The sequence below is a fragment of the Hetaerina americana genome, unplaced genomic scaffold (genome assembly GCF_022747635.1).
Source record: "Hetaerina americana unplaced genomic scaffold, ioHetAmer1.1.p SCAF_19, whole genome shotgun sequence".
Classification (NCBI taxonomy): domain Eukaryota; kingdom Metazoa; phylum Arthropoda; class Insecta; order Odonata; family Calopterygidae; genus Hetaerina; species Hetaerina americana.
Genome location: NW_027286752.1, coordinates 2,258,942 through 2,281,061, shown reverse-complemented (window position 1 = coordinate 2,281,061; position 22,120 = coordinate 2,258,942). Strand labels below are relative to the sequence as shown.

The 22,120-nt window shown below is 41.1% G+C and overlaps 1 protein-coding gene across 6 annotated transcripts in view; it reads right to left on the bottom strand.

Moving 5' to 3' along the window:
* The window catches only part of Rim (Rab3 interacting molecule), a 509,632-nt gene that overhangs the window by 317,101 nt on the left and 170,411 nt on the right, over window positions 1-22,120 (bottom strand). The gene's annotated exons all lie outside the window — the stretch shown is intronic.

Here is a 22,120-nt window from a genome sequence, read left to right as displayed (position 1 = left end):
ACGTAAAATAGAGAAGGAAGGGATTTGATTGAAATAAAACTTTGTGAAGGATCGTACGACAAAGAAAAGGACTCGAGCTTGAAAAGTTTCACTCGGGGGAAGGAAGGAAATGATAGACGATGATAGGAGTTTTGCTTTTTCGGTCGGCCAGGGAGAGGCGGGTGGGATGGAGGTACAAAGGGGAAAAAAATGGAAGGAAAAAGCGGCACAGGAGACACGGGTCGGAAATAAAATTTTCGCGAGACGTGAGAGTGGGTAAACATCAATGGCCCGTGTAATGGCGTCGTCGCGGAATCCAGAAAGCTGCCTGAGACGGAGGGGGGGGGGGGAAAGCGGGCGGGGGTGTCGGGGGACGAGAGCCGGGGTTAAAGTTTTCGTCGCCGTCGAAGGCTTTTGCGTTAAAGCTCACGGCTCTCGGGAAAGGGGAACACAACCCGAGGCCCCACCTAAGGGTTTGCCTGGATTCCCACCCACCCTTCTTCACCTCCCTGTCCCTCAACCCCATCACACAAAGGTACGAAACCGACGTCGCCCTCCTCACGAGACCACCCACCTACACACACACACACAAACACACACAGACGGACGCGAGTAAAACCCAATTCCACACAACCCCTTTCCAGTCCTCGGGCAGAGATCCGCCGTGTGCCGTGGCTCCCATCATCGTTTCGCCGCCCTCGCCGTCTGGGTCGTCCACCGCAATATAACGGGTCAAATGCCACGGAACTCCTATTGGACTCGCGGCGAAGTACGCCTTAGGAATTCGGACAGAACATGGCGTTCTTGTTTCCTACGGTCTCGGGATGAGACAGCCGGGATTTTAAAACCACTTCCCTTGCAACAAGTTATTGGTATCAACGCGGTCATTCCTCCGTTCATTGTGCTATATTTGCTGTTGGAAAATGGTGTGTATGTTATTGAAATTAATACAATACTTGTTAGTGCAGCCGGAGATTACCAATTTAGTTCGGCAACGCTCACAAAAGTATTTTTTTAATATCTTCAATAATATACAAAGAAAGAACTGCATCTATTACTCATTTTAGGCAAAATTATTAGTTACAAAAACCGCGAGTCTATATTTTTAAAAATTCCTTATCGCTGGTTTTGCATGCACAACAATGGAAATAATTTTTTGCGTATTAATTTTCTCTTTTCTCGTCAGGAGTTCGCGGTAACTTGGTTAAATTATTTTTACAATACCGCTTGATTACTTTATACTGCCAGAAATAAACCTTAAAATAGTAATTTTGTACCATCAATTAAAGTTATTTATTTCCGAATAACTCCTTGAATGACAGTTATTACAGATGTCGTTGAATAATCTATCACGATTTCCACATGTTCCGGGTAGTTTCTGCTATTCAATAAAATCGCTTTCACAAAGCTAAAACAGCAAACAACCGTTTAATGTAAAAAAATAGCACATTTTATGGAATAATAGCATTATTTTCAAAAGAAACTTTCTCAGCCGATTCGAGAAAATGTTTATAAAAACGGGGAATATTACTGTTTGAACTGAGATTACAACTGTGATGACGTCTATATTGTTGAATTTTTAAACTTTATATTCCATCATAAACTATTACATACAGCATATAAACAATTGTAAGATCTCGGGGGGTAAGAGTTCCAATCACGGCATAGAGTATTTAGAATATACGGATAATGGTTGACGCAAAAGAATTCCACCACAAATACTTTCACGAGAAGATTGAGAAGATGGTTCTTTTGAAACCAATGATACTTACTGAATTACAATAAAAATAATCCCCCCTTATCTTTATTGTTAATTTTCAACTTGTTTGTGGAATTTTTTTCCGATGAATGCTCGTTGTAGTTCGATATACCCGTTGCATTGATTCAGGATTCGCGTATTCAAAACCCACTATCGACTCGAGAGAAATTCAATGCAAGAGTTGATTCCTTTCCCAATATTCCATTCGGGGTATTTACTTCGACCCAAATCAATTGGTCTCTTGAGACTTCCTGTATGTGATTTTTAGTTGACAAACGAGTTTGAGGGAGACCCCTCGGAGGACTTAATTCAGGTCCGGCACCGTCGAGGGCAAGGAAAAAGCACTTGAATCTTCACACTCGGCTTTGGAATCGGCCCGATATAACAAATATATTCCTAAGGGCTCAAAGCGCCCTTCCCCTTCCATATCTAGATAAAAGATAAGCATTTCACCGCGCCGCAGAAACTGCCAGTGAGGGGGAGGATAAAATAGAAGCCCTCGAAACCCGATGCTCTCTTCCCAGCCCAACACTCAACCACGGTCGCAGTCCCCGTGGAAGAGGCGTCCGTGACCGACCGACCGACAAGGTGACCTCTCTCCTCCTCTCCCCCCCCCCCCCCCCCCCGATGAGGATTTTCGGAAAGACAGCGCTGCTAGAGGCTCACGCCGAGTGAATTTCAACTCGCGAGAGTGTTAATCTGAAAGCTCAGTCAGTTAAATTCACCGGCTTGTAGGAATACGTTTAGCGCCTCGAGGGCCCACAGTTTGGCGTAGTTAGTCGTTGATTTCCGTTTTGACCAACGTTTTCCATTTGTCACCAGCGGGACCTTCTTTATATCGTATCTAAGTATCTCTGAAATCCGCGATGTCTATGTGAAATCGAGGGCCCACAGTTTGGCGTAGTTAGTCGTTGATTTTCGTTTTGACCAACGTTTTCCATTTGTCACCAGCGGGACCTTCTTTACATCGTATCTAAGTATCTCTGAAATCCGCGATGTCTATGTGAAATCGACGTAATTCATTCAAGTTATTCTGCCAGTTAAAGAGAGATTATTCTGCGGTCCCTAACAGTTACCTTATTAACGGTGGTTAGACGGATATTTTATACTATGGCATTGCTTTATCAATTTTTCATGCAATGATGTAAGTCTGTACCGTAACGAAGGATTTGGCATGAGTCAAATTACCGTAAACTTTTCTCGAATAGCGAGTGCATCCCGAATCTATTGCGTGTAAAATTCGATGTCACAAGTCCATTATTAGCTGAAAGATGAGCAATAAGAACCACGGGTTATGTTTGTCACCCCACCAAAAACTAAAACTTAATTTCCTTACAATGACATTTGCCGATCAGTTTCCCAAGTTCTCTCATTAGTTAAACTCACTGCTAGTCAAGCTCTGGGTTGCCGGGTGCCCCTCACAGATCTTAAAAAAGCGAGGCTTAATCGGGGAAACTACGTCGATGACGTTCCCGCCTCATTTCCCGCCATTCTCTTCCTGTGCTCAGTTCGGCGAATGCAATTTTGACGGCAAGGGTAGCATGTCCATGGAATGGAAGAAGGGTGGAGAGGTATCCGGCGTCAATATTGGCCTTACTTTGACGATATATATATATATATATATATATATATATATATATATATATATATATATATTATATATATATATATATATTATATATATATATATATATATATATGGTATATATATATACCATATATACCATATATACCTCGCGTCTTACTCTACTTGTGGTACTCTCCAAATAGTCCCCCAAGTTGGGATGATGCCCCTGAAAAACCCTGATACCTCCAAGATTTGGACCCGGGTCTTCTGGGTGGGAAGTCAGTACATTACCCACCGCTCCATCCAGATTCCCATGTTGGTTTTGAAGTATAATTTTCGGTGAGATGGCCAAAATGCACACAACATATTTCTACCGAGTATCTCCTCGCGCCCGCGAATAGTTATTATCCGCGACCAGTTGCTCTTTACAAATATTTTTGCGTTCCGGAGTCTTAAAACTAATACTTTAAATAGTCGGCATTTTACTCCAGAACGTGGATGATTTCCTTCCTCGGGTTCCTCAAAACCTCCCAAGTTAATTTATAACTTAAGCTAATATTTTTAAGTTAAGGTAATTCAGCCGGCTGCATCTCATAATCTAGCTTATTAAATGTAAATAGCGTTTTCGCCGAATATGCTTTCATAAACAGGATATCGAGGAAGCGAATTTTCACCACGCAAGACGAGAAAATTACTCCAATGTTTGTAATGAAAATATTGTTACTTGTAAGATTATAATTTGTAACTCCCCAGTCGGAATAGAAGTTCTTCAATTTCGTTTCATGGGTTTGATTCCGACATAAGCAAAAATAGTTGACCCGGCCGACTGGGTATACTCAAGTTCCAGCTCTGGCGCCATGGTAAAAATAGTGTAACCAATGAAAGCATAAGTTATACGATCATCCGAAACTAAATTTCCTCATGATGCGAGGAAAATGAAATTGCCCTCATGAAGAAATGAAATTGATGGAGTTAATGAATTGAAGGCATAGGAAAAGGGAATGGCCCGAAGAAATTCAAGCGAGAAATAGGGATAAACTCATTAAATACACTATGAGACACAATCGACTCGTGCAGACCATAACGGAGGAAATAACTACGTACGAAGACCCCTTTTATAATGTGTTGAATCAGGTCGCGGAAAACGTGACTCCAAAGCGACCAGAATGAATAAATAATCTAAGCAGTAGACAGCCTATCGTGGTGAACGGAATGAAAGTGCATGGTTAATAATTAATGACTTTGGAACAAGGGTTGGAGAATATTGGCGCAAACAGCAACGTGTCCTGTATTCTGAATCTCGCTCTTAGGAATTACGGTTGTGTCTCATCGTAAAAGGTAAGTGCCGAGGCAGGAGAATATAGAATTTATTATATGTGATTTAGATGCATTTCTTCGCGGAAAATGAATGCAAATGCATGATATTGTGCAAAAGAAGACTAGAAAGGCTTTTCCATATCAAAAGAACGACTTTTTCCTAAGTTTCCTTAAAAAATGGTAATGTTACAATCGAAAAATCACTGGTTATTAAAAATTCCACTAATTTATGAACCTTAAAATTGTAGGCATTTAAGGTGATTTTAATTATTCAAATTATCCATATGTTATCTATATCCATAGTTAACTTCCATTAAATGTTATATTTCAAACAAATTTTTCAATTAAGTATTTAGTCAATAAATTTAAAAAAAGAGCATTAATATCAGGTTAAATACATTATCATACTAACAAATATGAGCATTATCTCAACCTGGGGCCCTGATCATTTGGGCCTTGTGCGTCAGCAAAAAACGCAATCCATATTTGCCATTATCATTGATAGCACGACCTCCGGTTCGGCGCCCAATGAAACTTTTATTTACGATAATGGCCAGTATTGGGTATATACACGAGCACCTCGTGGGCTCTGACATGTACCCGGCCATTGACAATCGCTTTCTAGCACGTAGCTATACAATCGAGAGACTCAAAATGGAGGAACCCTTATGATCTGACGTACACCGCGTTCCGTTCGCACACTACAGAAACAATACCCGGTGGGTATTTCGCTGAAAATTGGAGGGAATGGAGGGGGAGGGGTCAGAAGGGCACTGCTGACAGATCTCACCCCTTTAAAACACTCATTCCCTTTCCCTCCATCCCTAACTCAACACCAACCCCCTTCCCCCGCACAATTCCCAGCGGTGGACTAAACTCTACGTACCCCCTCCCCCCCACAATCCTACTCCACTGTCCGTCATACACCCATCACCATCCCTCCCAACCCAACCCCCCTACCCCTTTTCGACCGCCGCCGGTGGCTATAGGGTATCGCATCCTCGCAAACTCACACGAACGTACCCCTGGACACAATTCGCACGTCGCGTGCTTCAAGCCCGAATATGCTGTGTCGTTACGAACACCGCTTCACTCGGGCTGATAACAGGAAGCACGTCGCGGACAAGGGAGCATTCCAGGACCTCGGAGACCCCCTCCCTCCGCCCTCCGAATCCCCTTCCACCGCTCTCCACCTGCCCTTCAACCTCCTTTCAGACACCCCCTCCACACCTCTGTCAGCAGTGGGCGAATGACATTATGCCATTGATTTTTCACGCTTCCTTTAATCCCGCGGGATGGACTTATGTCTCGGCTCCGACTCAACCCGACCGGTCTTCCTCGGCCGCCTCCCCTCGGCGTCGGCTCCACTTAGACGGCCCCCGCCCCCTTCCCCATCGCCATTCCCCCACCCCCTCACATTTCCCACCCCACTGCGCTCCGTCGTCCTCGACAGCTTGGGGATGAAACCCCTCGTCACCTTCCCCTTCCCATAAGACCTCCCCGTCAACAATTAAAACCCAATATATTTAAAGATTAAAATTTAATGATGGTGTCTGGTGACTCACTTCAATGTTGATATTCAAAAATATGAATCTATATATAAATGAGTCGTATCTCATTTTGGTTTAGTGTAGATGCCCGTACGGCGGCGCGGTAGCCTAGTGGGTGTTGTTCCTCTGCAGACTAGAGGGTCCGGATTGAAATCCGGCTGATGACTATGGATACTCCAAAAAACAGCCCAATTCGAGTTATTAGGTTGGCAACGGACCTTTCAATGACACATAGGCGACAGTGAGAAAATAAACTTTATCCCATACCCCGATGTATAAGTTTTGCACGTCGTGAGGATATTTGCTCCAAGAAACTTGGGGTTTTTTATTATAAAGTGACCTCAGCGACTTCATATTTGGCAGTCAATCCTTTATGTTAACTTTACTAAAATTTGATACTGAACAAAACCGCATCATATTTTAATGGTTAAGTTACTACGCGGGTATTTTTCATATGGAGCAGAAAATTAATAATATACGTCTATGAAATACTGTTTTTTAATATTAGGCAAAAAAATGTATGAAGCCTTCCGCCTCGTTCGAAGGTTTCGATTTTATTTATACCTCGACCTCGTGCCCGCCAGTAGGTTCTCATGAATCAAGTACCCGTTCGTTGAATATCTGAATGCATTGAGCGTGACTTCGAGAAATTCTTCGCTCAGGGCGGGTATAATGGAACCCTTCGAGGAACTTAAAGAATACATTTTTTCGGTACGGAAGTGACGATATAGACCGCCTTGGCTGAGAACTCACGATCAGCGTCTGGTGGATGGTAGTGTGTTGAGAATCGCGTGAATACTAAACTATCAACCTCTGTTGGGGAACCCATTTATTTTCTCAATCGTGAAAGTGTTCATTTATCGGTATTTTGTCATTCACGTTTGTAAAATCATCGTGCTTCCAGTCAATAGCCTTTAAGTGCATTTGGTGTAATGAAAAGTAAAACTTCACTCATGTTGAATAAGAGAGAAGAGGAAAATATAATAGCATCCTGTGCTAAAACTCGAGAAAGACTATTTCTGAACCAAGCCCTACCGCTCAAACTGCCAGCATGTAAATAATTGCCCATATCTATGGGCAATCATCGGGCATTTCTAATGATGCAACTTTCCCGTGCCTATGACAGAGAGCGTGGAAAAATTTCTTGGGTAAATTGTAATAAAATAATAATTTTGTAAAATTATTAAACAGGTATTATTATCATTGAAACTAATTGAAAATAGTCATGCACTCGTTTTCTGAAAAAACTAAGTTCGATTCTAAAATATGATTGCAGTCCTTAGCTCATATTACTGAATAAAATCGTAACGTTCTTCACAAATTTTAGAAGCAAAAGGCACATATACATGTATGCTGTATATTATGCCTCCTGAATGGCTAATTTCAAAAGTGCTAGGACTAACATTAAAATCTGTCGTATCCAAAATCAGAAAACACTCTAAAAAACAAAAAAAAACTCTATTACACTCTACTTATAACATGTAATAAAGGTAACTAAAGTTATCTATCTCTCGTCCCTTTCTATCTAAAGTTATCTATTTCTAGTTTACAAGGCTTTTAACAGTCTGTTAAGAAATTCAAGCGATTTGTTTAGGTCTCCACTTTTTTCTTGTTTAATTCCATTTTTACCTTCCAGAGTGTTAGGTGTATTCTAATGCGACACAGTGCTTGAAAAGAAGTTAAACAGTCTCATCGGAGCCGCCCGCGAATGCATTTTCCTGCTCCCTTCTACACCATGGACTGATTCCTCCATCTCCACCCGTGAAGCCATTCCCCTCCATTCATTTTGCTCTTCGAAATCCAACCTCCCATCCCGGTTTAAACTTCCATCCTTCGCTCTGACCCAACAACAGTCCTGCCTGCACTCATAATGCAAATTCGCCCAACAGCTTTATTTGCGTTACTCGTCATGAGATGGGATGGTACGTTTTGAAATTGTCGCCCCGCTCCGAGACTCCGAAATGCTTAGCGTTCTAGTTTCGCAATGCACGTCGTGCTCTTGGAGGGAAGGTTGGAGGATGAATTCAATTGCCTCCCGTGGAAGGAACGGAATAAATCTTCCCAGAATTTAAATGAGTTTCGAAATAGATCAGGTTAATAAATTCATTATTCTACTCAATTATAACGATGCGAATTTGAATTGCGAAAATTTATCGATTGTGTATCGAACGATGAAAATTTAAAACTCATAAAGATTCCACGTGTGAATTATTGTTCCTAGGACAAGGATCTCGAGTCAAATATAGATATTTATTCGGCCATCAGAATACTTCAGGAGCCGAAAATATCGTTTATCTATGAAAGCAAATTTTTATGAAAGGGCCATAAAATCGATTTTTAGGAGATTGTCTTCTGTGTCTACAAATTTCATGATTGCTCCTCGGTTTAGATTTTATGAAAAGGTTCTTTTGTAACGCCATTCCTGACAGTGAACTCTACTTTCATTATTTTTCCTGATACATCTGTTCTTGAAACAGTTATAATTATTTAAACACACGTTAAAAATACGATTGTGGAACATTTACATATTTCATACAATACAAAATCAAATTATTTGTCATCACTAGTAGAATTTTAATCGAACGACGTTTTCCAGATAATATAAGAAGAAAATTTCCAAAGATTTATTCCCCATCTCTCTAATAAAATTAGAATACTCGAAGTATGCCACAAAGTTTGGCAAACAAATAATATCAGTGATGTATAAATAGGCTTTAAATATAACTAGGAAGGGAATCTGAAAGAGAAGAAACGTCTTAGAACGAAAGAAGACATTTATAGATTAATTCTCAACCAAATTCATACAATTACAGTAAGCCCATCCGCTTAAGTTCATCTCATCATCAAAAAGTGTCTATTATATATCTGCAAAAACATTTTAAGCAATATGAAACCAAACTTATTAAACATCAATTCACCGTAGTTATCACGAAAATTTCTCATTTTAAAAATAATTTGCGATGTTAACAATTTTTTTAGAATGTTTTTCTAATTGCTTCAAATTTGACACGTAATATTTAACATATTTGAGGGAAGAATTAATTAAATTAAGGAGTGGAAACCATGAATTTGACACATAGTGAGATCGCTATTCAAGTATGTGAGAGTAATCGATGTAAATCGATCGAACTTAATTCCCTAGCACCGATGGTGTTTGCGTGCAGGTATGGACATCTTGGAAAATAATTATTATTACACACAGAGTATGGGAGGAATTTTTCAGTTTATTTCCCTTTAAGTAGCCCAGCCAGTAGTTTGTGGCTGCTCCGAGATCGTGCTACACAGATACAGAAATTGATGACTTCTTCAGAGGACATAAACCACCGCCACTGGGTCACTTAGGAGCAAGTAGGCCAAGATAAAAACGTCGACTTCCCCGCACTTTACGAGCACACGTGATGTTCTATTATTTAACATAATTCCCATAGCAAACTTTCCGTGATCTAATCGATTATTAGCCGACCCGAGGAGAAAGAGAGAAAGGGGGGAAAAGTTGGTAGTAATTAAATGTGATATTGCGAGCATCGAAACGAATAATGGCGAAGCCGCATCTGTTCCGAGGTAAAAATTGCAAAAATACGGGAAAGCGCACGAAATCATTATTTGAGGAGCGCCGTCGAATTATTCATCCTCACGGATTCTCGGGAGAGAGAGAAAAAAAGAGCTATAATAATATATTTATAACACTTGGCGCTCACGGAAACAGGGGCATACGCGGTGATCCTCCGGTCGGCCTCCCTGGGGCCCCTTCCCCCCCCCCCCTCCTTCCCTACCCAAAACCAGTCCATGACATACACACACACACGCCCCCCCAATTTCCCACCCTATTCCTACCCAGCACCAATCCCCACCAGGCTGACAAGCGTATTTATTGCCCGGCTAAAAACGCCCAATTTCAATTTCCAAAAACGTGGCACGACGGAATGGCGGGGGCGAGGGGAATACATAACGTCTAATCGATACGCCGTAAGAATCAGAATTTTACCCACAAACGGCCGATATGTGTGCGCTATTAAATTTTCTGCGGATGCTAAAAATGGTTATGCCACCCCCCCCCCCCCCCCAACCTTTTCTCTCACTTACGAGAGGACGGAATGAATTAGTATCATTTTTATGCGGGTCAATATTGATGCTGTTATACCAACCTTATTTCCTCCGGTCAATGCGTACTTCTTTAAGCAACGTAATAAACTTATTATTTACGTAAAAGAGGTGCATGCAAGTCGATTAAAGTTACCATCAGAAAACAAGCACTGCGTAAAAAAAATCAAGTGAGTGAAAATAAACACATTAGAGATTGGCTGAAATTTTCATTGAAAAATCTTTCCAACAGGAAGACAACTTTTCATGCGCTAATATTTCGTCAATATTACTTTCTTGTACGAAACATCATGAAGTGGAAAGTGATACGAACTCCTGCCCAAGATAAATCAGCACAATCTACTTGTATCAAGTATTTGAGAACGTCGAGTATTTCACAGAAAGATTTTTTCCTTCTATTCCTGAACTTGGTCAAAAATTGACGACTTTTAGAACTGTGAAAAGTAATGGCCAGCATAAGACACGCGATCAAGGATTTTGCACGAGAGAATGTCCTACATAGATCAATACTAGGAGAATATGTCTATCTGTTCCGTTTATCTCCCGAAATAAAATAGTAAAAATGAACCAATTATTTTGATAAGATCGATTTTTATTACTAAATTTTGACCAACACAAGCCAACAAGCATGTTTCATTTGCGAAAACTTATTTGAAGCAGATTTGGCTTACGAAAATATCATGCGTTTTTGAGATCCCATTTGGGAGTTTAAATAAAATGTTAAAAATAACAATAGATTTGAGTGATAGACTCAAACATTATTTCTTAGCCATCAAGATCTATTTTGAAATTTACTTTTGGCATAAGTTGAATTTGCTTCAAAACTCCACGAAAAAAAACCATTTTCAAAATCAGATAAAATGGAAGTATAAAAATTATCAAATTTTTAATTCAAAATGGGTGTGGTTCAAAACATTCAATCAGATCAAATTTCTGAGTCAGGACCTCATTTCGGGAAATATTACACGCGGTCACCATTCATGTTACATATTTCATGTCAAGAATACACTTACCATATTTTAATTTATCGTGTTCAATGTTTAAAATATTTCTCTTTTCATGGGACGGAGATTATTTAGAAGCACACGACAAAGCCGTAATATTTTCAATAATAATTCCGAGCAAACCATGCAGAAATCTTCCTTGGACAAAAACAACAATCCTCGCACGAATTTTAAATTTACGCGGATTTTCTGATGACGGAAATCCAGCAAACAAAGAAGAGCTGTGACTCCGTGCTGTAAGTTTCTCACATTTGGAGACTTGGGCGCGACCAATAGGAAGCGAGAGGCTCCGTTAATTCTCCTTAAAAGCAGCGATGGGAGCGACTCGAGCGATCATTCCAACCGCGCCAATTGGTTTCTGACGTGAGAGAGCGACGAATTGAACCATCATCGCCTCGCTTTACCCCCCCCCCCCTCCTTTCCAAACCCCCACCCCTGCGACCTTTCCAAGGGGACGGGCCACCCGCGAAGGAAGAGACCCGCACAATCGACCGGGTTCACCGTGGGTGCCTGTGCGTGTGTTTGGGGGGGGGGGAGGCTCACGCATACCCTCGCCGGATCCACTCTCGCACGGCGGGGCAAAGAGAAGAGTAGAGGGAGGGAAAGCACGGCGTTCGGGTGTTCTTTTGGGCGACCCCCATCAAGTCCATGTATCATTCGGCCCTTAACGAACGGATCTGCCCTTCACTGGCCTTAATCGGCGCCAGGGCACTCGCCCCGCGCGGCAATCAGATCCGAACGGGATGGGGGATGGGTGGGAGGGTGGTTCGGGGGGGGCGGAGAGGTCGAGTTGCGGGTGGTGGGAACACAGAGGGGGGGATGAGGTCAAGGGGATGGACCCGGGAGAGGAGAAAAAGCGGGTGCGGGGTGGTGAGAGGAGATGGAGGAAGAAGGGGAGAGATTGGTGCTGGGTGATGAAGGAAGATGCGAGGAAATACGTAGGCTCGATAGTGGAAAGAGTAGAGGAGATAGATGAACGCTCGGAATGAAAGGATACGCAAAAAGTTAATACACTTCCTCGTGGTGGTTTCCCTGGGGAAAAACTGAAACTGAACTTGACTATCCTATTACGGTCCAATTCATTGACTAGTTTATACATGATGGATCACAGAGGATGAATTATGGCATCAATTTTTCTGAAATCCAGCAAAGATAACTCGTGATTAGAATTACATGATGGAGAGTTAACTTCTGTTTGCTCCCAGTATAGTTGATCTTTAATAAGAATGATACCGAATCGCAGTGAAGTTCAATATACATTTAATAGTTATTCCCAGAAGTGTCTATATGGTCACATTCCACTAAATGTTAAGAGATTGTTTGCGTCGTAAAATAGAAATTATTAGGGCAAGATAGGCCACTATTATAAAAATAATTTTTGATTTTGTCGGGATTTTATATTTTCTTTGATTCCATGTTTCCAAACATAAAGGTAACAATTTAGCACCTAATGTTTACTAAAAACACCGTGTACATTGGTTAATGGTCGGTTTGGATCTCATTGCAAGCACAAAGCAAGAAATAAGCGCATGCGTGTAATATAAAAACTCCGAAAACTCACTAAAACTATTCTCAAATTGTTTTCCAGTCGCTTAAATTTCCTGTGACTCAGTTGTCAGCAATACTATAACCTGTAACTTACTGCCTTTATAAAATATTTTTTCTAAATACAGAAAAAGTCTATTTAAATTATGAGCTATTAAAATCCTCGTTAATATTCAATCTTACTGCCTTGTTATTTATTTTTTAATTATTATCTGATCTGGCAACCATTGGTATGTACTGAAGAACCCAGTGCCTAATGCTATCTCTGTAACTTTTCACAGACAGTATAAATTACTATTTCCGGTAATTATATCTGTTTCTACCTGAAAAGAGGCTGTAATATTGCGATTTATTTGGGACGAAATATCTTAAAGATAAGTAGTTTCGTAATTAAAGGGTAATTAACAAGAAAAAAGGGATCGTGGACATTAATATTAGCGAATTGTTATCAAAAGAAAACCATACGAATTTTAGAATCAAATACCGCGGTCTGGTGCGTAAATGATAATAATTGGTTAACTAAGTGTACCATCGGCAGAAATTTCAATGGATAACCCAAGAAATGGGGGGGAAATAAAAATGACCACGTGAAAGTGTCTCTCCGGTTCAAGGCGCAGCGCCCCAGCTTTGCAAGATTTAACCTAAATGTGAAAGGTTTAGCTCTTCCATTTGACACGGCGGGTACGGTTCATAAATTCAAATTGCATAAGGAAGCTACCCGAGGCCATTCATTTGCTCACTTCATTCGTGCGAAAAGTGCGAAACTCGCCTTGGAAGGATGACTTTTTTAAACACTCGACGGAGTGGCTATGAAAAGGGAGGCCGAGTTGAAACCTATGCATATTGCCAATAGATGGGCCGCAATTCTTTACAAACACCTTTAGAGCTGTCAAATAAGAAGTTCAAGAGAATTATTCAGCCATTCCTAACATTCCAAGTAGGAGCAGCCAATATTCTGACTAGTTGTCCGTAAAGTAATTGTTTTCGCGTAAATTGGATTAAGTTTAAGATCTAGAACGTATATATGCGGAAATTAAATCACAGAATATCTTAATAAGTAATCATGGTGGATGGCCAAACCAGAGATCTAACGTAGCACAGTTAGGTCTTTAGATTTTAAAATGTCATAGCCACGTCTGAAGGTGTAATACGATGCAGCCCTAGGCAGGTCCCAGTGATGTGTGTGGTGATATGCATGGTACCGTTGGGGTGCCTCTGGTGGTTCCAAGCTAAAATCTAAGCCCTGCGATATTCCGGGTCAAACTCTGTGGGAAACTGCAGGTGGCAAAAGGAAAGGAACCGCCACTCCTGATTATTCTGTCAATGTGAGAATTTCACGCATCGTAGAGCTTGGCACGAGGTAAGCTCCGCCCTTAGCACACAAAACCGACCTTCAGTTGAGTCCCGAGGGGGTAGTCTAAATTCTTGGACTTTCTTAAAGGACTTTATTCACTTAATTCAGTTCATTCAATACTGATTGTGCAAAGCATACAGCTTTTTAACACATTTAAAGACCTATCCACATGCATATATCCAAAGACCAATTTTTTCCTATCTCATTACGTTGCTCATACTCTAAAGATCATCGTGATATCCATTGAGGCACCGATTTCGTTTCTTTTGATTCCACTCGCTCCATGCCGAGCGATACAATTCTTTGAGCTGAAATTTAGCTCCACCGACTGGATATTGTACGGGAATTTTATTATATCCTATTCCATGATATCCCTTGAGACAAGTTTTCTTTGCTATCAGATTTGTTGAGAGATTTTTTTACATTTTTCGCCATTGCTTGAATTCCATTGGTATTTCCCACCCCCAAAAACAGTATACGAACGACAATAAAGTTATTTGAGAACTTTTTTTTCCATTTCGGCAAATTGTGGTGTCTAAAGATTACAATCTAGCGATCCGTCCTTAAACCTTTGTCCTGATTTCATTTCTGTAAATTTCGACCAAAATGGTTATAACAAAGGTAATTTGAAAACATATCCTTAGCGAAGTAAACTGCTTGATTTCCTGAATAATCCATCCTGGTTCCATCATATCATTTCTGTCTGCAGGTTTTCGCAGGTAATTCACACTCCCCTTCATGTTTTTTTTTATACAGTGGGTTTTTTCGTCAAGGATAAAAGTGGTATTCCTGATGTTTTCCCACAATCGTTTATGTCTTTCTACACCCTTTGTACTCATGCATATTCATTGGAAATCGATTGTCATTATCTAGTTCTTTTTTATATTATGTAGCACTCAAATGTAATAATATTTTCATTGAATGTATTTGACGATGAGTTAGGTGGAAGAATGGATTGCCACAGTCTAAATCTCTCACGAATAAAGTTGAATTATTATTACCATCGTTTTTTCAAGGCACCAAAATAGTCCATTTGAAGTTTTAAATCAAATACTCGAATTCAATGCCTAAAGGAAACACGAGCAGAAGTCTATTTTCCGCTGCTATCAGTGAGCATGCATCATATCCGATATTAGTTCCTGGAGAGGCTCGCCGCCGAGGTCTTGCCCCTTTCAAATCTTAAAGCAGTTGATTCCTGTTAATTAAAAAGTTGCCCCTTATATCAGCACTCTCGCTGCATCTGAGCATTGAATTAAACCAAGCAATCGTTAATGTAGTACCCTCCAGTTTCTTCGAGTGCTGGATTCATCATATCTGCAGCTCGAACGCAGCCATTCCCCTATTCAGGCCCACCGGATGAGCATCAGTGTTTTAAAAAATGTTAAGGGGATCCATGCATGAGCTTTTTGATGCACGCATTTCAGCATATTCACATGGTAGCGATTGAGGTTTGAAATGGGAGCAGTCTACAGCGACTGCGGAGATCTTAAACGTGCAGAGCTTTCATTAACACATCCAAGCAATCGATTTTATTTTTTAATATTTCCTGCTACAAACCGAGGAGGGAACGAATGGTTATGTCATATTTGTTACCTTCTGGGGGGAAAAAATTAATCTAACAGAAATTTGAATCAATATGAAAATGTCCCTTTTCACGTATCATCTTCAATATGATCAGAAAACTTGTAAGTTGGTACAGCAGTTAAGCATTGAGCAAAAGAAAATATTGATTCGATGGAAACAATTATACTAAGCCAAACAATTTCCGATTTTGATTTCAGTCTTAGACATTGATTTTGAAACTTGAACAATGCCCCCATACAATATTGTATACGCACAACAATATCGAAACCTGAAACTAAGGTTTAATTGTGAAAGTTCGTAAGCTAATCAAATCTGAAGCTGAACCTACCGTAAGAATACAAAATAATCGTTATTATTTAACGAATATCAACTTGAGTGGTTTTTTTAAAGAAGAGCAACTGCCTTGAAGATGAAAATTCTCACTACGAATTGGAAAATAAATCTCTTACCGCGCATAGGCGCAGGGGAAGGTGTCGCTGTGAATTTAACGAGACCTGGACAGGAAAGAACCAAAGTAGAGCGCGACTTGGTCAGCATAACACGCAGGGACGGCGGCGGCGGAAAGGGGGAGGGAGAAAAAATGTTGGAGGGATATTGGATTAAGGGTATGTGAGAGAGTGGGGTGAAGGGAGAGCAGGAGGAGGAGGAGAGTGATAGGAGAGAGAGAGAGAGGCGGCACGGAGAGAGAAGGGTACGGTTTAAGGGAAATGAAGAAGTGATCAAAAAGAGAAAGGGAGGAAAGTGAAGTGGTCCAGGGGTGGGTTGGGTGTGTGTGAGCGGGGGTGGTTGGAAGCGGTTGAGCGGAAACATGCAAATGAACGGATCAATTAACAAAGTCCGTTCGAACGCTTAATCCACCGTGGAGAAAGAGTCCCGACGTGGAAAAGTTCCTTCATTTTTTCACCGAAATCAATGAAAGAACGTAAAGGTCTTCCCGGATCTGATTTGAAATTTCTCTTATTTTTTTCACTCCAGGTCGAAGGTTTGGAGAAGGGGGAGGGGATGGAATCAACGAGAGCCACTCGATTCTCCAGACGAATTTCAAGCAAAGCGGTTGAGAACAATGCACACGACCCCCTGAACGCCCTCGCGAGCAAAACATCGTCAACCGGCTGAAAAGGATAGGACGAGAGGCATTCCTCATTACTTATTTAAATAACGCCGAGTGGCTGGAGAGCGGAGTGCTCGGGTTGTAATGCCAGTGGGAGAATGGAAATATCATTCTCGTCAAAGTTTTTCGGATCTCCTCTCAGCTATATGAAGTCAAAACAAAGTATGGGTACTTGTAGCGAGCAGCGGAAGATTTATTTCACTTCCAAGCGACAAAATACGAAAGGTCAGCAGCAGGTGAGGTCGATGTTGCAGAAACTCTGAATCCCTGAGAGTCGAAAGTGTGATGCCTTGGAATCCCACTCGGGATATCATTATTCCCTTCGAGGGGTCATTTAGACAAACAAATCCATGAGTGAAAATATCCGATCCGTCTGACGCAATCGTCAAATTTCCATCCCATTTCCGGGGATGACCAAGTTTCACTTTGTTTTTCAAAATGAAATGAAAGAACTTCTCGCCGACGGAAGGCATTTATACAGGCACTGTGACAACTAAGTCGCCCGCCTCGAGCCAGATTTAATATTTTATGCGTCGCGAGCGGCAGAGGTTCCTTGCTATGCAGGTCAAGACTAAAAACGACTGAGGATGGACTCAACTATTTTTAAGTATCTGGACGGAACAGGAAACGTCCGCAACTCTTTACAACTGCCTCGAATCCTTCACACGCTTCCATTTGCGTCCCTGGCAAGGAGCGAGAGGTCGAATGTTCGAAAAATACGACTCGCGACTGGAGGATACATCCTCACTCCCTCCCTCCACTTCTCGTTGGCATTTACATCTTTTCGGAAATAAAAAAATCGGAAAAGAAAAACAATTCGTGAAATAACAAACCGAGCTCCTCCGCTTTGAATTTCGCCCTCCACGGCCCGCGTTGAACGTGTCCATTTTGGAGGAACGAAAACATCCGAGGGGGAGGGGAGGACGTGGCGTGGCGGGACGAGGGCGGGCAAGTATAAAGCTTAAGCACGGACTTAAAGACGCCTTCTTAAGGCTTAAGAAAGACTGTGATGCAAGAGAGGACGAGGCCGGGGGAGGCTGTTTGGGGGGTTAGACCGAGGGATAGCGGGAGTCGGCAGGGTGGCGGGTGAGGGTGGGAGGGGCGGTGCCGAGTGGTCGAGGGGGACTGGCGAGGGGAGGGGGTGGGGCGGGCGGCGCCCCGTGACTCAGCACCACTTGGGAGAGGCAAAGACTGACCTCACCCTCGAGTGTGGTCCCGTAATGGTCCGTGCTAATCCTTAATACCTTGCCACCTTAATCCCTCTACTCCGACCCCCTCCACCCGCGGAGTCCCACTTACCCCTTTTCTTACCCGGGAGGGGGGGACGACTCCAGGGCGGGCATGCCTACAAAACCTTTCCCGCTTTTACGACACCCTTGAGCACTTCGATTCAATATAGCCGCACCTACAAACCTACCCCGGTGGCGTTCCCCTTTTAGCTCGACCGCCCACCCAATTCCTTCCGAGGTAAAAACGGACAAAAAGAAATCCTTGATACGCCACCTCACCTTCACCTCTTGGGGGAGGGGGGGCGTGGATCTCCTTCGTTTCTTATGACGTGGCTTTCCTTCACCGCCCTCCCCCTGCCGCCTGCTGCATCGCCGCTAACTTCGCTAGCCCGTTCGTTTCTCCTGTACGGACCCGCGCGCCGCCGTGGTCGGCGAACCGAGCACCCGCGACCCTCCCTTCGAACGATTCCCTCCCGATGAGCTTGTCCCCTTCTGCTCCACCTCGCATCCATTTATTCCCTAATCCATGCGCATACATTCCTGGTGAAATGCACGTTGAAAGTTTATCAGAGAGAAATAGTTACCGCGGAGATAATTTATTAGACTTATTAGTGTTCTTTTTCTAGAACGTTTCCAAGATAGAAATGAAGCTATAAAATATATATTTTTTCAGGGTTTTCCAATGAAAACTATGATCATTTCTACAACAACACATTATGCGATATCAAGACGGAGATAGAAGGGGAAAATAATGTACGCGTACTCTCATAAGGCTTGGAATGGAAATGGGATTGACTAAATGCTTTTGCGTTGCGGCAATTAGAATAAGGCTGTTCTAATTAAACTGCCTCATATAGGATCCATTTGGGTGACATGTCTAATTTTTTAACAGGATTTGGGTGTCACTCGATGAATTTTTGCACGATGTACATCTACCGGTGCATAAGTCACGATTGAAAGACGCACTAGGCTTCACTCAATGCCACTCCTCAAATATCACTTCCTCAAGTTTGGAGTAATATGTGCCCTAATTGCATTCCTCCTGTGCTTTTTACGAGCACTTTCTGTTCCTCCTAAAGTTATATGCATTTAATAAATTATATTTTGCTATAATTTTAAGTTCAAAATCTATAAACCACGTTAATTACTAGCCCTACCTTACTCGTGGAACTCTGATTAATATACTTTCCATTTATTATCTCCTTATATGCTGTGGTTTACTAGATGGTCGGAAAATCTATGTTTTTAATTTGTGGCTTACTCTTTAAAGAACGAATCACGTTTCCCACAGACTTGGCAATGAATAACTGTATCGGAACAAAGGAGAACTGAGTTAGTATTGACTTGACGTTTACGACTCCTGAATTTCAAGTTTATAAATCAAGGTATAACAACTGGATTTATTTTATTTTCTAATGCTCTAGGTTAAATTGGATGAAATCCGATTAAAATTATTATGAATTGTTTAAAGTTTTTGTTATTGTTCATATTGGAATATCAAAAAGTAGAAATCCTGCTGGAAGACGAGTGATTCGATTTTGGGAGAACGAATACTGCGGGGGACGCCACACTGTAAATCTTCACGTGTCGATCAGTAATTGTATCTCGGATCACATCGAAAGTATTCTTTTTCATAAAAAATACAAAACCATGTGCAAGTTTCTAATTTATGAGTGCTTTTCTCCTCCCAATGATATTACTTTAAGATTTCATAACCTAGGTATTATTTTATTTTTCCCTTTGAATTTGAATTTCGTTTGCATTACAATCTAATTCACCAATCATTTTCGAAACAACTTGATTAGATTTATATCGCAAGGCATTACGTTTTCCAACTACGATTCATGACTAGACATGGACTGGCATTGAGTAATTCCTTCGGATGAGGAAAGTTTGCATCTTCGAAAAAATTATCTATATAGTTAACAATTTTCCCCTGCTACAATCCTGCCAATCGGGCGGCACATTGACTGGTTCAAGTATTCCGCGGCTACCAAGGTTCCATTCCTCTCCTCCCCTCGCCATGGTGTATCGCCCCTCTCCCCTAACCCCCCCATTCATCCTCCCCCAGCCTTTCGTCATTTTGCCCCCTCCACCTCCGTTCTTGAGCATTTTTTCTTCATTCCTTATGGCCGCAAAACCAACCTCCCCCACCAAGGATTAAATCCCTATCTTTTGGTATCCATCCAATTCTCCCTCGCATATACGGCCGTTTGTACATTCAACGGATCTCCACTAATACCGCCGAGTATTTGCCTTTGTGTTCGAAGCCAAATGAGCCTCCTTATTCATGAAATAATGAAACTTTTTAGTCCATTTTTTTTCAAGAAACTAATGAGACAGCTCGCCATTTTTAATTAGGTAATTACCTTAAAGTGCTATTGAGAGCTGATATTTGGATATATCCCCCCTCCCCAAGTAAGCTTTTAATGGAACTTTTAATTTTTAATTTTACACAAATGTTTAATATCTTTATTTGTAAGTATAATCATGAAGGACAATAGTACTGCTCCTTATGATTTGAAGTAACCATTGTAGCCAAATGCACTAAAACGCTTTAATGTTTCGCCCTCATCGTTATTCTATAAAATTTTCTTTTCCGTTTAATATCACGCCGAAAACTTCAAATTTAAACCTGACTTAATGCAGCATATCTCAAAAGGGAAAATGTTTTGGTGTGAGAGAAAACTATTGAGTAAAATGTAGGTAGCTTTTTACCTTCGTAACATGAATTATTTTTAGTTTTGATAGCAATCGACTATGAGAATATGTACTTCAGCAATGCCTGTGGGCTCATGTAAGACGGATAGGATCACAAGGGATCAAATATTTTTTCAAAAGAAAGGATGGGAGTGGAAAAAAAAGCTTTCAAAAGTTAGAAGGTAGTGCAAATTGCGAAAAATATGTAATTGAAGAACTCAATTTTCGAATAATATTACACCTCCCTTGAAAATATTGTTAATTAATGGAAATCAACGTCATGCGAGGAAAAATACACGGACCTTCAACGCAAGAGATGTTTGATTACTCCATGGAAAGGCCGAGGAAAAATGGAACACAAGAGTGTATGCAATCTATAAAAATTATAAATTTTTACCGGCGATATCTTTTCTTACATCTAAAAGTTTCATTGTGACATCATATTTGTCGGAATTGAAAACATGGAGAGGAATTGGAATTTCCTCGGAAGAAAAGAAGGAAACGGTCTGACTTTTCCTTCGAAACCCGCCAGAGGGCAAGTAAAGTCTCAAGATTCATTCCGTCGAAGGATTCGACTTGCATTCCACCCCGGACCGGAAACAATCTAGAACATATTGAACCGAATAGCCTTGCTCCTGGAGAGGGGCGAGATGGTGAAGAGGCACTCATTGAAAGCTCCCTAGGCCTTGCGATGAAATGGCTGCGACATCTGGGAATTATTACTTGTAACGAATGCAACCAAATGCAGTCCTAAAAATACTTTGTAGATCCAGTAATGGCCTCGTTATGCCAACCATGGTGATACTTTCTCGCCGAGGAGGAAATGGAGCAGTCTTTTGTTATGCCTCTTAAAGAGAGCTTTAAAAGAGTGTGTCATCATAGGTTGCATAAATGATAAAAGTTGTATTGGTTTTTAGGGCAAAAGATAAATTTTGCATTATGTGGGAAGCACTTTTATTTACTTCGAATATTTAACGACAAGAATTTGCTTCTTAACGTATCCTCTCATAGCTTTTACTTATGAACGTGATGATTTGCAATAAATCTAGAGCTTGAGCACTATGAATTGTTTTAATTTTAAAACATTTGAGTAGGAAATATTTTCTAGAAACGTGCTCTTATAAAAAGAATTGAGTACGCTTCACCGCACATCCTTGAAAATTTCCCCCAGCATAACTGAAATTTTAACATTAATTTTTTCAGCAAATAACAGAAAAATGCTGTAAGGTTACTCGTTTTATTTATGTGAATTAGACACACGCCTCAATTAAAAACAAATTATGTATTTTCGAAAAAAATTTTTCAAGGTGACCTCGACGG